Consider the following 18,170-nt stretch of genomic DNA (forward strand, 5'->3'; position numbering starts at 1 on the left):
TGGGTGGACGCCTAACGCCACCCGCCCGGAGGAGAAGAGGCCTCGCCCGGGCCAAAGCCTGAAGACGAGCCGGCCCCGGTGCCCAGGACAATATAAGATATACCCCCAAAGTAAGACACAGTGGGGCTTTTGGGGGTAAAAAGATAGTAAGACACTGCCTTACTATCGGGGAAACATGGTATCACTCAACTCATCCATACCATAACCCCACCCACCCCCACCCACCCAATCATACCAGTCATTCCACTCATACCCACAAGTATATTTATCCCAGTCATCCATTACTTTAGAATCCCAATTATGTTAAAAGTCAATTAAATTAGTAACAGTGTAAAATAGCAGTTAATAACAATTTAAAACACTAAAACATTAAAAATATAAGTATATAAAATATAAGATAAAAATTGTAAGTTAATATAAATTAATTTTGTTTGATGGTATAATCAATTGTCCATTGGGACACAGGGTCTAAATACAGTTTGGTTTTTCTAGGACTGGTCAAGATCGGTGACCAGTACTGTAGAAATTCTGTCTCTTTGCCTCGATTGAGAATGTCCCAAGTTCTTCCTCTCTGGGGGCTCCAGTTTCCATCAGGTGCCCTGGGCAATCTACAGTAGTCCTCAGTCCCACTTGATAACATCTCTATCTCCATCGCCCCTTCGTAGCTCCACGTTCTTAAAGCCTCTGCTGGGCGCCCCCCCAAGACAGCAGCCACTCCCACTGGCCACCGCCCCAAGTGCCTCAGTGTTTTCAGGCGTTTTCTTTTGGCTTTGCAGCTGACACCAGCAGGCTCCCTCCAGCACGTTCTTAAAGCTTCTGCTGGGCGCCCCCCCCCCCCAAGACAGCAGCCACTCCCATTGGCTACTGCCCCAAGTGCCTCTGCGTACCATTTGAAAGAGAATATGGTACATTCCATCACCATTAGGAAGCAACCTAATAGCATTTTGTCTCCCTATGCACATTTGTAAGGTACTATCTGAATTTAGGGTAAAATAAACAGAGGAGAAGGAGAGGAAAATGTTATTATTAACATTTACTCATTATTGAGTAAAGAAGAAAGAAACAGATCTGGGATATCAGCAGCTTGTATGTTTAAATAAATTTCTTGGTTAACTAAGTGTCTCCACAGGAATTGGCTGTATATATGATGAAACCAGAACTTAGATTATTTTATTAAAAATAATTTTAAAGAAGACAAGAAAAAAATTGGTATGTGAAATGTAGCTCTTCCCAACTACATTTTTAGCATTTTTACTTTCTATATAAGTATTTGAGGTTGCTTACTTTTTAAAAAAAGAATATGCAGGATGTTTATGCAGTATTTATGTCAAGACATCTGGTAAGCTGCAATTTGAGTTCTTAAACCACTTTCTTTTTATTTACAAAATAAAAGCTTTTTTGCCCCTTATTTGGCAAATAAAAAGAATTCACTAAGTTGCAATTATGTGCATTGGAGTATTACATCACTTTCTGAACTTCAAAAGAAGTTTTAAGGAGACAATACATCTCACTATTTTGCTGGTTAACTTTTAAAGAAAGACAAGATGCTTCGTAAAATAAGATTAGCTCATATAGTCCTGTTATTCATTTACTTCAAGATTCTTATCCTGTCACAATTGATCCTTGAATTAGAAAGTACCAAGGACCCTCTACTCACAAAGCTTGCATTTATCTCCTTAGAGAAGCTTACATGGAAACTTTCTGCATTGTTTAACAAGAAGCAACATCTGCAAACATTTTTTTTTATTTATTTTTATTACTTAGATTTGTATGCCGCCCCTCTCCGAAGACTCGGGGCGGCTCACAACATGTAAAAACAAATCATAAGCAATCAGACAAATTTAAAATATTTAAATATTTAAAAAAAAACCCATATACTAACAGTCATACACACAGACATACCATGCATAAATTAAACGTGCCCAGGGGGAGATGTTTCAGTTCCCCCATGCCTGACGGCAAAGGTGGGTTTTAAGGAGTTTACGGAAGGCAGGAAGAGTAGGGGCAGTTCTAATCTCCGGGGGGAGTTGGTTCCAGAGGGCCGGGGCCGCCACAGAGAAGGCTCTTCCCCTGGGGCCCGCCAACCGACATTGTTTAGTTGACGGGACCCGGAGAAGGCCCACTCTGTGGGACCTAATCGGTCGCTGGGATTCATGCGGCACGAGGCGGTCTCGGAGATATTCTGGTCCAATGCCATGAAGGGCTTTAAAGGTCATAACCAACACTTTGAATTGTGACCGGAAATTGATCGGCAGCCAATGCAGACTGCGGAGTGATGGTGAAACATGGGCATACCTAGGTAGGCCCATGACTGCTATCGCAGCTGCATTTTGCACGATCTGAAGTTTCCGAACACTTTTCAAAGGTAGCCCCATGTAGAGAGCATTACAGTAGTCGAACCTCGAGGTGATGAGGGCATGAGTGACTGTGAGCAATGAGTCCCGGTCCAGATAGGGCCGCAACTGGTGCACCAGGCGAACCTGGGCAAACGCCCCCCTCGCCACAGCTGAAAGATGTTGTTCTAATGTGAGCTGTGGATCGAGGAGGACGCCCAAGTTGCGGACCCTCTCTGAGGGGGTCAACAATTCCCCCCCCAGGGTGATGGACGGACAGATGGGATTGTCCTTGGGAGGCAGAACCCACAGCCACTCCGTCTTATCCGGGTTGAGCTTGAGTCTGTTGACACCCATCCAGGCCCCAACAGCCTCCAGGCACCGGCACATCACTTCCACCGCTTCGTTGACTGGGCATGGGGTGGAGATGTAAAGCTGGGTATCATCCGCATATTGATGATACCTCACCCCATGTCCTTGGATGATCTCGCCCAGCGGTTTCATGTAGATGTTGAATAGCAGGGGGGAGAGGACCGACCCCTGAGGCACCCCACAAGGGAGAAACCTAGGAGTCGACCTCTGGCCCCCCACTAACACCGACTGCGACCGGCCATAGAGGTAGGAGGAGAACCACTGAAGAACAGTGCCTCCCACCCCCAGCCCCTCCAGCCGGTGCAGAAGGATACCATGGTCGATGGTATCGAAAGCCGCTGAGAGGTCAAGGAGCACCAGGACAGAGGATAAACCCCTGTCCCGGGCCCGCCAGAGATCATCCATCAACGCGACCAAAGCGGTTTCCGTGCTGTAACCGGGCCTGAAACCCGACTGCCGGGGACCTAGATAATCGGCTTCTTCCAAGGACCGCTGGAGCTGGAGTGCCACCACCTTCTCGACAACCTTCCCCATAAAGGGAAGGTTGGAGACTGGACGATAGTTGTTAAGTACGGCTGGGTCCAGGGAGGGCTTCTTGAGGAGGGGGCGCACAAGCGCTTCTTTATAGAGTGATGGAAAAACTCCCCTCCCCAAGGAAGCGTTGGTAATCTCCTGGGCCCAGCTCCGTGTCACCTCCCTGCTGGCCGAAACCAACCAGGAGGGACACGGATCCAGTAAACAGGTGGCAGAACTCACAGCTCCAATGGCCTTGTCCACTTCATCAGGTGTCACCAGATCAAACTCTTCCCAGACAGGTGGACAAGTACGTGCCCCAGTCACCTCGACTGACTCGTTGTCAGTCGACTCTGTTTTACAATTGGAGTCGAGGTCGGCTCGGATCCGAGCGACTTTATCAGCGAAAAACGTGTTAAAGTCCTCGGCACTACTCTGTAAGGGCTCCCCAACTCCCCCCTGATTAAGAAGGGAGCGGGTCACCCTAAACAGAGCGGCCGGGCGGGATTCCGCTGATGCAATCAAGGCGGCATGGTACGCGCATCTTGCCGCCTTGAGCGCCACTTTGTAAGTCTTAATAAAAGCTCTTACAAGTGTTCGGTCGGATTCAGACCTACTCTTCCTCCATCGCTTCTCTAGACGTCTCTTCTGGCGTTTCAACTCCCGGAGCTCCTCGTTGAACCATGGAGCTCTACGGGGTCTAGCGCCTCGGAGAGGTCGCAAAGGCGCAATCCGGTCAAGAGCCTCCGCTGCGGCCTTGTTCCAGGCCTCCGCAAGAGACTCTGCCGAACTGTGGACAAGTGCCTCTGGTATAACCCCAAGCGCCGTCTGAAAGCCCTCAGGGTCCATCAGGCGTCTGAGGCGGAACATCTTAATTGGTTCCGCCTCCCTGCGGGGAAGGATTGGAGCCAGGAAGTCAAGCCGTAGTAGGAAATGGTCTGACCATGACAAAGGCAACGCATCTAAGCCCCTTAGTCTCAGACCATTACTCAGTTGCTCAGAAAGGAATACCATGTCAGGTGCGTGTCCTCCCTCGTGAGTCGGACCCTGAACTACTTGAGTCAGGTCCATGGCTGTCATGGTGGCCATGAACTCCTGTGCCAACCCAGAGGTTTCGCCGAGTGACGGCAGATTGAAGTCCCCCAGGACAATAAGTCCAGGGAACTCCACCGCCAACCCGGCTACTTCCTCGAGTAGCACAGGCAGGGCTTTTGACACGCAGCTGGGAGGCAGGTACGTGAGAAATAAGCCCACCTGAACCCCTAAGTCCAACCTCATCAAGAGAGACTCGCAACCCGCAATTTCCGGAGCAATGAGTCTACGCAGGCAAAGGCTCTCCCTGGCAACAATAGCCACTCCTCCCCCCCTTCCCTGGGGTCGAGGTTGATGCCATATCTGAAACCCGGCTGGGCAAATTTCAGAGAGGGGAACACCTCCCTCCGGGCCCAGCCAGGTTTCAGTAATACAAGCCAGGTCGGCCTCCTCATCCAGGATCAGGTCCCGGATGAGGAGAGCTTTATTTACCACCGACCTGGCGTTGAGCAGCAGCAACCTGAGCCCAGGGCCAGAGTTACACTCATCACCAGTACCCAAGATTGGGTTCACAGAGCCGGAACAAGGGACCGTTATTAAGCAACGGTCCCTCGTTCCCCTGGAACGGCTAACTCTGTGACCCCCGCCGTATCTGCCTCTCCCCAGCAACACAGAGATATTCCGACCCTCTGCCACCCCAGAGATCGGTGCCCCCTCCTCTCCTGTCTCCCGGGCGTCAGGTGGGCCAAATCTATCATTCATACTACTATCAATCATCTCATCCATACCATAACCCCACCCACCCCCGCCAACCCAATCATTATGCCAGTCATTCCACTCATAACCACAAGCATATTTATCCCAATCATCCATTAATTTAGAACCCCGTTATATTAAAAAATCAATTAAATTAATAACAATATAAAATAGCCGTAATAGCAATAAAAAACAATAACATTAAAAATATCTATAAATATATAAAATGTAGATAAAAATCATATAAATATATAAATTGATTTTGATGTTATAAAATCAGATCTTAAAACATTCTTTAATCCTCAGGAATCCATCAGTCCAGGTATGATGTTCTTTTAGTCTTTGGGTCTAGGTCTTAAATTTAATTTAGTTTAGCTTAAAGAGTCTTTTTCATATGCTTTTACATATGAATTGGCTATATATATGATGAAACCAGAACTTAGTTTATTTTATTAAAAACAATTTTAAAGAAGACAAGAAATAATGATACTAATAGTAATAATGATACTAATAGTAACAAAGGATCATAAATGATACTAATATTGCCAAAGGATTTGATAGTAACAGTATGTAACCCTGCCACATATTGAAATGTATTCAAGAGCACTTTTGTAGAGAACAGGCAGGATCTCCACAATGAACAGAAGAGGCATCAGCAGTAAGGTGGATTGACTCAGTTACAACTCCAGTACCTTGTTTGAAGACCTGAAAGACCAGGTTATGGAAGAAAAGAAGAGGGAATCAAACTATTCTCCAAAGCACCTGAGGGCAGAACAAGAAACATAATGGGTGGAAACTAATCAAGGAGAAAAACAACTTGGAACTAAGGAGAAATTTTCTGACAGAACAATTAATCAGTGGAACAGCTTGCCTCCAAAAGTTGTGAATGCTCCAACACTGGAAGTTTTAAAGAAAATGTTGGATAACCATAAGACTTCCAAGATCTGTTCCAACTCTGTTATTCTATTCTATTCAAAACATCATGGAAGAAACCTATATATGTGGTGCTCAGAATCAATAATGACTTGATGGAACGTTATCTTCATCCTACATTTCTGAAGTGCCTTATGCACCTCATATTTGGATCCAGTGATTCAGACTATCAAGTTATCATTTAAGGTTACTTTGGCATTTCTGCCTGATGAGCTATTTTTATGCCATTTTCTTCTACCCTAACTGATCATCACAAAATACCTATAAGTATATTGGCATTTGTGGTAAATATTATTTTGTGGTACATCATTTAGCCATAACATATTTAAAAGCTCTTTTTTTAAGCTCCACAAAAGGGAATAGATAATTATGGTTGCATTTCAGAAAAGTATTTTAACATTTTGCTATTGTGAGGCAACGTCAGCATTTTTTTTGCATTGATTTAGTAAGATTTAGGAGTAAATCTTACTATTACTGGAACCCAACCTCTTTTCAAATCAAACTCCTTCCCCCACTTCTCTTAAGGAAAAAAAATGTTTTTCTACTGTCCTATCTAACAGCAGGTTTGTAGTAATTATAGGCCACAGAACCAAATTGTTAAAAGTACTGTGACAGCTGGCCTCTATTTGGATAAATGCTGTGGTTCTATGAGGATAAACACTATTATTGGAAAAAGTATTCAAGTGAACAGAACCATTGTCACAATAAAAGTATGTACAGCCCATAAATAAGGCTCCTGTATTGGGGTTGCAAACATCCAAATTACAACTTTACATGAAATATTTATGCTAGTTTCCCTTTGATGCCATCTGGATTTTTGTAGGTCAAATATCACATGCCTAACATGCATCTAATGACAGCCAAGCATGTTTGGAGTCCTTGTGGCTACTAGAGTGCATTATCCATAATACACACTCATATCTGGTGAGGAGCAATGCAGTTGTAGCTCTTCTTAAGTTATTTACCATATGTGATTGCCTATAAGCCCATCCGCAGAGAAGCCAGACTCAAATTTTTATCCAAAATATTAAAATATTAGATAAGCCAACTTACATTATTCTTAATATTTTGGTTCAAAAATCAGTTTATCCTTGAAAATATATATATATTGCTCAAAAAAATAAAGGGAACACTTAAACAACACAATATAACTCCCAGTAAATCAAACTTCTGTGAAATCAAACTGTCCAGTTAGGAAGCAACACTGATTGACAATCAATTTCACATGTTGTCAGCACATTCAACTTTGTACAGAACAAAGTATTCAATGAGAATATTTCATTCAGATCTAGGATGTATTCTTTGAGTGTACACCCAGCCACCAGTATTTATAGAAGGAAGGCAGCTCAGGTCTCGTTGTGTTCGCCCTAGAACAAGGACAGAAACACCAGCCTGAAGATGACTGTTGGATCACCCTGATAATTCTCTGCCTTACAAGGCAGAAACTCCAGGATCAAATCCCAGTAAGGGTATGGCTAACTGATGAGGCCAGAACAAGGCCGAAATAGCACTAGCCTAGTTTCCCTTAATTTTAAAAAAAATCAGCAAAACCATGTGACATATGTATATATACAGAGAGAGAGAGAGATATTGAGAGAATATAGTTTGTCGGCTATGAATAAATTAACTGCCTTGGAAATGGCCCTGGGTTGGGCTGAGAGGCAAAAAAGGAACTATGATGTTCCTTCAATATCCAGAGTGATTCAACACAAAAAACATGTAACCCTTCCCTGGTACAAAGCTGAAGGGATTGGATACTGTAGCCTAGAGGTTAATTCTCTGCCTTACCAAGGCCAAGATTGCAAGTTCAAGTCCCAGTGAGGGTATGGCTAGCTGATGAGGCCAAAATAAGGCCAAAATAGATCTATCCTCTCCCTTAATTTTCAAATTCAGCAAAAATTTGAACACAAACACACACACAGCTCAAAAAAATAAAGCGAACACTCAAAGAACACATCCTAGATCTGAATGAATGAAATTTTCTCATTGAATACTTCATTCTGTATACACTGTACATACATATACACACAAACACACACACTTTTTAAATTAGAAAATTATCATTCCAATGGTCTGTAACCTCCCTAGCACCCTATCATCCTGGCTCAGTTGTAAGGGAAGATATCACAGGGCCACTTTTTCCCCCAAAAAATCAAGTGATGGGTTCAGACAAAGCTGTGACATGTGCCCTAATTCCACGGTCTCCTGGATTTTACCCAAATTCATGTTCATTACAGTGACACTATTTAATCATCTCATCCTCTGTCGTCTGTTTCTTCTGATTTTATGTATCTTTAGATAAACTCATTAGAAATGAACACCAGCAGATTATTACACTGTAGGAATGTGATTTACCAATTAAGTTGTTTCCCAGATCAAACTGTTATTATCAGCTTTTGCTTCTGGAAAATCGAGGCACCAGAACTAAAAGTGTTTTATAAGTTGTACAACAACTATTTGTTTTCTATCTCTGTATACATGAAACAAATAGTTGTTGTACAACTACGTTTTGGTTATACATTTAGAACCGTTTACATTTAATCATGAGCAATATCGTATGGATAGAGTAAGCACTGTTTCACATTGAGTGAACATGCTTCGTAATATCAATACCAATTTAAACTTACTCAAAAGTGGATAAAACTACAGGTGAGATAAGATACTAGCATCTGAACATAGGCCAAGGTCATTTATAAAAAGCCTTGCCAGTTTTGTCCAAAAATAAAGTTATTTATTTTTAACTTTTACGATGCATCAGAGACATGTACTATAGACATGTAGGTCATTGCATTTAAAACATGTTTCATTCAACTATCCAAGATTGCTCAGCTTTAGCTCCCTTGAACCATAGCCACAGACAATTTAAAATGTCTGTACGATCTTATTTATTAAGCCATCTGACACAGTTATTTTAAGAGCATATATCATACATTCACATTCTACTTTAGGGTGTGTGGTTCTTTTTTTTCTTTTTTCTTTTCTTTTTTGTAAAGTCAGGTCTTAAACACTTTGTTTACCACTTCCTTTACTCTATTCTACCAAACACATCCATAAAGAAAAGTGTAAAAACCTCAAAAACAGCTTACATACCAGCTCAGTGAAAAACAGTCTTCTGGCTTTAAATTGTTGAGAACTAAGCATTTTCAATATCTAATATCTATTATCAGTTATCAATTCAAGCAGTTATCAATGAGCCTTGGTGGCGCAGTGGTTAGAGTTGAGTACTGCAAGCGGCTTCTGCTGACTGCTGGCTGTAGTTCACCAGTTCAAATCTCACCAGGCTCAAGGTTGACTCAGCCTTCCATCCTTCCAAAGTGGGTAAAATGAGGACCCAGATTGTTGGGGGCGATATACTGACCCTGTAAATCACTTAGAGAGGGCTGTAAAACACTGTGAAGCAGTATATAAGTCTAAGTGCTATTGCTAATTCTCCCCAAAATAAAATTGTTTCCTTCTATCTATTTGTAAACCTGTTAGAACGCCTCAGTGTCAAAGTGCATCTGTTTTTGTGTATTATTTCTATATTTGTTGAAGTTGATACTGTACTTGAATTATGCTATCCAGCCACCATAAAGAAAAATCTTTGCCTTCCATATTTTGAGAAAGTACGTTGCTATTAATAGATTTTTAAAAAAATACTAGACAATTTATGACCTCTTGGGTCATTCTTTGAGAAAAAGGTAGTGCAGTGTGATGTGACCAGAATTAACATTATTTTTTTTCTGAATGGTACTGCTATAACTTTGCCAGGAGGCCCCCAAAAAATGGTGGGAGCAGAAGCAATACCCAATTTTCTGCCAGCTTTCCCATTTATTATGCTTGTGGGAAGCTGGCAGGAAGCACTGGAAATCACAATCACATGACTGCATCTGACTGTGGCAGCATTGCAGCAGTCACAACTTTGCCAACACAACTGGACTGAAGATCTTTGACATTTCAATTCAACTAATATAATGGGTCTTGGGATATGTATACATTCTTTAAGTTAGGTGCTTGAGGTACTATGATGCACCATTTTGGCTAACTGAGGGTTACAGAGGGACAAATGCAGGCAGTTTTAGTAGTGCATAGATGGCGATTCCACTGCACTCTGTTCTTCTAAGCAGAGAAGCACAAATGTCAAGAGGGTTGAATCGGAAGAGAATGCAGAGTTATACTGTGAAAGGCTGGGGTGTGACAGCTGGGAAAAGCTCCGTGACAGCAGCTGCTCATGTTATATAGTAAATCACAAAGAAGCTCATTTCTACCTTATTTCAGGCAACAGCAATTAATTCAGCTCATTTTTCCAAGCAATTGGCTAAGATCAGGTTCTTCAAGGAGTTCAGCATGTAATCTGCTTTGTCCCCATCCTCATCTTTCCACTGAAATAACTAACCTTATGTCACCCGTATTTAATGTAGCATTTCTTTTTTATATATCCCAACTGGGGCATACTTGACCATTATTGATGTTTTGTTTGCAAGCGGAAAAGAATAAGGATTAATTACATCCAGGGGGGGAAAAATTAAAATTTCCTCATCAGTCAATACTCCATTTGAGTGGAAGTGATGTGCCGGTGTCTGGAGGCTGTTAGGGTCTGGATGGATGCTAACAGGCTCAAACTCAATCCCAACAAGACAGAGTGACTGTGGGTTCTGCCTCCCAAGGACACCTTTATCTGTCCGTACATTACCCTGGGGAGGGACTTTTGACCTGCTCAGAGAGGGTCCGCGATTGGGGGTCCTCCTCGATCCAAAGCTGACATTGGACCGTCATCTTTCAGGGGGCGTTCGCCCAGATTCGCCTGGTGCACCAGTTGTGGCCCTATTTGGACCGGGAGTGTCTAATCACAGTCGCTCATGCCCTTACCACCTCGAGGTTTGACTACTGCAATGCTCTCTACATCGGGCTAACCTTGAAGAGCGTTCGGAAACTTAAAATTGTCCAGAATGCAGCTGCGTGAGCGGTTACGGGCCTTCCAAAGCATACCCATATTTTTCCAGCACTCTGCGGACTGCATTGGCTGCTGATTGGTTTCCGGATGCAATTCAAAGTGTTGGTTATGACCTATAAAGTCCTACATGGCATCAAACCAGATTACCTCAGGGACTGCCTTCTGCCACATGAGTCCCAGCGACTGGTTGGGTCCCACAGAATCGGCCTTCTCCAGGTCCCATCAACTAGACAATGTCACTTGGCGGGACCTAGGGGAAGAGCCTTCTCTGTGGGAGCCCCGGCCCTCTGTAATCTGCTCCCCCCAGAGATTCACACTGTCCCCACTCTCCTCACCTTCCATAAAAGTTTTAAGACATATCTGTGCCGCCAGACATGGGGCCATTAGACTCTAGCCCACTGGCTGACAAGTGTGGTATATCTTGCTGTGTGAATGGGAATGAATGGTTTTAAATGTTATTAGAGTTTTTAAAGTTTTGTAGCTATATTAATTTTAGACATGTATATTGTTTATTGTTTTGATACGTTGTGAGCCGCCCCAAGTCCTTGGAGAGGGGCAGCATACAAATCCAATAGATAAATAAATTTACAATTCCTAATGTGATTAAATCATTGAAATGATGTTAAAAAAAGACAACAATCCAAGCAAGTTAACCTATCATAATATCTGAGTGTTATGGCTCTTCCCATTGTGACAGGTGCTATCTTTTTGTGCATACTTGGGAGAATGGTAATAATAATAATAATAATAATAATAATAATAATAATAATAATAATAATAATTTATTGGATTTGTATGCCGCCCCTCTCTGTAGACTCCGTAGGTCTTGCTCCTGATTAATGCTGATTCCACTATAAACACCACTGTTTGCCACTCTGAAACAGTTCTTTAGGTGTGCCTCCCTGCTACTGTGACTTAATCAAGCTAACAACACACCTAGATCTTTTCCATCACAGGCGGACTTTGTTTCAGGATAGCCAGTGTTAAGTTAAAAAGACAAAGGACAGCAGTATTATGAACACATCAGCATAATAAACTAAAGCAAAGCAGTAGTTTAAGTTTGAAATAGGGCAAGGATTCATAGACAGAAAACACTTCATCTATCTCCACATTGAGTAACAGAGATATGGCAAACAGTCCTTGCACTGTTCAAGAGACTGTAACATGGATCAAATACTACTTAATTTTAGACACTCCTAAGAACTCTTTGCACAATCGGTTCATTCTTTCCCTGCCCAAAAGATGATAGTAATTCTCCTTTTCACCCCCAAGTACTTCAGAATAGGACCGGGGCTGGTTTATATAATAGCAATAACTTTATTTAGCCTTTAAAAGACCTCATTTTATTTCTAAAATTAAATGAATGTTTCACTGTGTTTCTATGTCAATTATGAAGGGTTTTGTGCAGTGACAATGAATGGATTGTGGAAATAGTTGGCATAATTAAGAGGCCTATGAACACACTAACTTTGATCCAGAATTCTCTGCCACTGTCATGAAGCTACTGCTCAGGCCCGGCTAAGTTAACACACATCTCCCCATATTTTTAATTGCTACCGAGCAATTAAATTTCTTTTTTAGTATAATTTCATTAAAACTTGTATGAAAGAAAATAAAAAAGAATTGAAATTAATGTAAAGCAAGAAAAAAAGGAAAGGACCCAGAAGCAAATTTAATTTATTTAATTTATTTGACTTCTATGCCGCCCAATCCTGTAGAAAATACAAAGAGACAGTTTGCAATTTTCTTTACAGGAGTTACAAACACAATAATAAATTTACCTCTTCCACTTGTAGTATTACTCAGTTTTTTTCTATACTCTGTCCTATCTAGTCATCAAAACCATAAATCGCAAGTCTTTTTTTTCCTGCTTCATGTAAAAAGTCCCTGAGGGTTTTCCAGTCAGTAATAGATATAGATAAAATCTTTTGCTTAATCAGCTAAGTCAGCTTGGCCCAAGGTCCATCACCTTCACCATCCACTCCTCCACTGTGGATAACACCAAATCCTTCTATAATCTCACTGCAATTGTCATGCATTAAAACAAAGATTCGTTACTTTTTTTTTTACAGCTGTTCATCTATGGGTACAAAATGGAAAGCCTTCAGTTTCAATTGCATATTAATTTTTAAACTGCTCTGCATTAGCATGTGTATTAGTGGTGGGATTCAAAAAAAAATTACTGCCAGTTCTGTGGCCGTGGCTTGGTGGCCATGGCTTGGCTTGGCGGGTGTGGCTTGGTAAGCGTGGCAGGGGAATGATACCATAAAACCTGCACACCCACCCCACTCCAGGGGAAGAATACTACAAAATCCCCATTACCTTCTAATCAGCTGGGACTCAGGATGGCACCAGAGGTGGTATTTATCAGCTCTCCGAATTACTCAAAATTTCCGCCACTGGTGCTCCAGAACTGGTCAGAACCCATATCTGGTGTGTATCTGAATCGAATACTTTCCAGCTTTTTACAAGTCCGCCAAGCATAATTGGAAGGAAGGGAGGGAGGGAGGGAGGGAGGGAGGGAGGGGCAGAGCAGAGAGGAGAGGAGAGGAAGGACTAAAAACCTGGTAGTAGATTCAGCTTCCGGGGATAATCCATGGCTGGAAGGGATCTGGAGGTCATCTAGACCAACACTGCTCCAGCAGGACATTGTTAAAGTAAGTTTCTGTCTTTTTATTCCCCAGTCACATGACTACATAGCCACATCCACCCAGTCACATGACTCACCAAGCCATGTCCACCAAGCCACACCCACAGAATCGATAGGAAAAACATTTAGATTTCACCACTGCTTTGTATGTGCTTTTGACATGAATGCAGACAGATTTTAGATTCAAGACCAAAACAGAAAATATGAGGCCACCAACCTGACATCTCCCTGCAACTCATTAGACCATCTTTGTCCTTCCCCATGATGATGCAACTCCTCTCTATATCAGCCCTGCAATTTCTAGAAAACCCATATTTGGTTTAAGAAGTTGCAGATGGTATGCATCCCTGTGTGTTCTAAATTTCTTGAATTCCTGCTTAGTTCTAGGTCCCTTGAAACTAATCAATGGAGAGAACTAAGCAGGAATTTCCTAACAAAGTAATTAATCAATGGGACCTACTTGCCTCCACAAGTTGTCAATGCTCAAACAACTGGAAGTTTTTAAGAAGCACTTGGACAAATATTTGTCTGAAATAGCATAGGGTTTCCTGACCTGAGCAGGGGGTAGGACTAGAAGACTTCCAAGGTCCCTTCCAAAACTCTGTTATTCTATATTCTAAGTGCCTTTTTCTCTCTGTATACAAAGTGCTCCGTAGTCTATTTTATATTGGTATTACTGGAGACTATCGTACTTCATGAGCCACTCCATACTATAATCAGATTTTACAAAATTGGGCACAACTGCATCTTCAGAACATTATCCAGACTCAAATCTGCTGATGGGGTTCAATATACACTGCTCAAAAAAAAATAAAGGGAACAGTTGAATAACACAATATAACTCCAAGTAAATCAAACTTCTGTGAAATCAAACTGCCACTTAGGAAGCAACACTGATTGACAATGAATTCCACATGGTGTTGTGCATATTCAACTTTGTACAGAACGAAGTATTCCATGAGAATATTTCATTCATTCAGATCTAGGATGTGTTATTTGAGTGTTCCCTTTATTTTTTTGAGCAGCAGTATATTATTGACGCTGAAGCTCTTCAATACAAATGCCTGAGCTGTATTATTTCTACTTGCTTGCAACCAATCTTGTGCGTACCAAGAGATACGGCACATGGACGACTCCTTCCATTTCAATTATGTGTTGCTAAAATTATGTCAACGGTAAAATCAATGAAGAAAACTAAGCTCAAGTCTAGACAGCAAATGTCCATGGCATTAGATTTCTAATGTAAGACAAAGCAAATCTGAAACCAGTGATGCTAGCCTGAAAGAAATTTTTGCAAAGTCTGCACAGCTGACAAGAGATATACTGAAGCCCAATAAGAACAATTTTGTTTATCATTCAGATGTAATAATGAAAGAACAACAAACAATTTTATCCAGAAGGAAAATTGCTCAACATAGTCCTAGCTGGGTAAAGTTAACCTAGTAAAGTACATCTTCCCATCTTCTTAGGTGATTAAAAGTCAATTATTAATTTGGCAAACACGACCTATTTAGTTATTAACTATTATCTGAAGTCACATGTACCTTGATAAATGCTGATAGCAGGTTAGACATTTCAATGGAACAAAAGATAAGACTGCATCAAAGGTATTGTATATACGTATATCATGGAGAGGGGAGAGGAGAGGAGAGAAGAGGAACGTATTTCCCTAGGGATTTTATTTTATTCCAATGATGCTAAGCCAAAGAAACTTGACTAAATAATAGCTTTGTGATCCATTTCTCAGATAGTAAATGACACAACTTGATTCCAGAATTCTGCTTCAAACACAGCTGAGGTCTTTCATGACCAAATTAAAATATATACACTGCTCAAAAAAATAAAGAATGAATGAAATATTCTCATTGAATACTTAGTTCTATACAAAGTTGAATGTGCTGACATATGAAATTGATTGTCAATCAGTGTTGCTTCCTAAGTGGACAGTTTAATTTCACAGAAGTTTGATTTACCTGGAGTTATATTGTGTTGTTTAAGTGTTCCCTTTATTCTTTTGAGCAGTACTGTATATATATAAGAAGTACCATACTACTTAGAATGTTAGGGATCAGATGATTCCATCTTATTATTGTTGTGAGCCGCCCCGAGTCTCCGGAGAGGGGTGGCATACAAGTCTAATAAATAATAATAATAATAATTGTTATTATTATTATTATTATTATTATCATCATCATCATCATCTCCAGAACCTCCCTGCCCCATAAACTAGTTTTTTTTCTGTTTGCAGCCTTAATAGTACAGTATATCCTAAAAATAAACCATCCCCAAGCAAGTTCAGTGACAGAAGAGATGGTACACCTCCACTTTTATCTAAAATTAATTGAAACATATTTATTCCAGGACTTCAAGTTGCCTCTTTTTCCTATAAAAGTTTCCTATATTTCTAAACTTCCACGGGAGGAAGCCAATTCCCCCCCCCCCCCAGAAAACCAGAACAACTTTCTATGGTAGATTAGCAAAGAAGCAACCGACAACATGGAAGGAGGCAGATGGTTTGGGCTATTGGCACAAAGGACAACAAGGCGGAGGAGGCTCTTCAGTAAGTTCTCAGCAGAGAAAAAAAGATTGTCTCGATGGGTTTGCAGCTCCCATCAAAGTGCAACCTCTAAAAACAATAATGGAGGAACAGGATGGACAGTTGTCATAGTGAGCAAATGGTACCTGAATATACCTGCACATTTGAGATGGGTTGCACCTACATTCTTCTCACTGGATGAGGAAAGCAAACTATGTGTCATATATAGCACAGAGTGTAATACAGCAAAATGTTCTTTTTGGCTTTCAAACCTACAGCAATCTTTCAGCTCTAAGAGCTTCAAAAGCTCTTAGAGGCAGCCATGTACAGAATGTGCATACAGGGGCTCACTGTAGTTTAAATCTGTTGCTAATCTCTTGCCATTGCTACTTACTGATCTCTGCACAGAACCACTCCCCTGAGGACAAATGAAGCACCACTACCCCTTCTATGTATTTCTGCCTTTGGGGCCTCGTGAGATGAAAGCCGGCTTAGCAGGCCAGATCCTAAGCTCACAAAAGCTTCTACCGGTGCAGCATTACAATGCCACATCAATCAATCTGTGTTACAAAAGATTATCAAGAGGATCCTTCTGCACATTAAAACTATCTAGCCACAGTCAGCATCCAGACAGCACTCTCTATACACAGCCTGCCTGAATGTAAACTAAAGCTCCAGCCATGCAGGGATAAACTAATTATCTCCATCCATCAGCAAAGATCCACTGATAAGATTAACAAAACAGGATTATAATAATTCTAATCCCAGCATTTCAGAGATGCCAAACTTTTCGGCTGCCACATGACAACAATGGAAGACAGCAAACATTCAGCGAGATAAATAGTAAGTGTTGGATAGCCATAAACAGTCCTTTAATTCAAACCAGGACTGAAATGTAAATGGATACTTTTATGATGCAGCTTGGGCTTTCATTTTCGGCTCTATTAGTCTGGCATCCAAAATGACATCAGCAGAGAGGCAGAACACAAGAGGCACCAGATACAGTTACAACTCGATTCTGGGCACGCTTAGATTTAAAGGCAAGTAGCAGTGTGTTTTCAGTTGGGAGGATCCCTTGGAAAGAATGTATACGCTCATCGTCTTAAAACGCAGCTCACAGCGGCTTTATGATCCGCAATGCAAAACCTTAAAAAAATAAATTGTTGGTTAAATATCTTCCTCCATCTCCAGAATAGGATAAAGGCTCTGGCTTCCCCTGGAACAAGTTTTTAAAGCACTGGCCACAGAATAAAGAGGTCTCCAAAAAAAGAAGGCTGCTAAATAAGAAGACTAACAGCTGTTACAACCCGGAGTCTCCTTCCCTTTAGAATGTGTAAGAGCCAGACTTGCGTTTTTCTATTCAGGTTCCTCAGTTGTTACCAGTTTTCATCTGCTCCCGAGACCCAAGTTTCCTAAAAGCTCCCCGGGAAGCGGGTGAGGGGGCTGTACAGTCCCCTCCCTACAATAAAGTTGCCACGAAAGATAACCATAATAAAAAAGAAACAAGTTTAGGCAGCGCATTAGCTTATCCAGATGACAACCCCCTCACGAAAAGGCCTCCGCGTGAGTGTTTCCGATAAAAAGAAATTAACCGGAAAAGCGCTTTTAACTTTATGGAGTTTAAAACACAGGGTGGAGATATTTGTACGATGGTTTGGTCAGCCATGACAGCCAACAGAGGGTCAGAACGCCTCGAAGCGGGATAAAAAGCGATCGAAAATGGACGGTGAAAAAGACAACGAAGGCGGCTCGGGCGCCGCTGCTGGATTCCACAGAGCGGGGCTGAGGGGAACCTGTTGCAAAGGCATCCGTCCTTTCATTGTCAACCAGCCCGCTTGCAACTCCAGCGGTGCGCGCCGGCTGCCGAGGACCTCGCGGCTTTAAAAGGAAGCGAGCGAAACGAGACAGCCCCCTCGAGCGGGCGCTGCGCCCCGAGGAAAGCTCGAGTTCTCTCGGCTGCACAACGGCGACGAGAGGCCGACGAGGGGGCTTCCGAGGCGCTCAGCTCGACCCAGGCAGTCCCGCAAAAAATAAATAAAAAATAAAAAAGCCCGCAGCGAAGGTCGGATGCCTACACCAAAAGGGCGCCGAGGGGCACGGGATGGGCGCCTA

General features: G+C 42.0%; 1 protein-coding gene across 1 annotated transcript in view; it reads right to left on the reverse strand.

Annotated features, from left to right (window-relative positions):
* RRAS2 (RAS related 2) overlaps positions 1-18,170 on the reverse strand; it is a 93,395-nt gene that overhangs the window by 74,438 nt on the left and 787 nt on the right. The window lies entirely within an intron of this gene.

Source organism: Erythrolamprus reginae, chromosome 1, assembly GCF_031021105.1.
Source record: "Erythrolamprus reginae isolate rEryReg1 chromosome 1, rEryReg1.hap1, whole genome shotgun sequence".
Taxonomy (NCBI): Eukaryota; Metazoa; Chordata; class Lepidosauria; order Squamata; family Dipsadidae; genus Erythrolamprus; species Erythrolamprus reginae.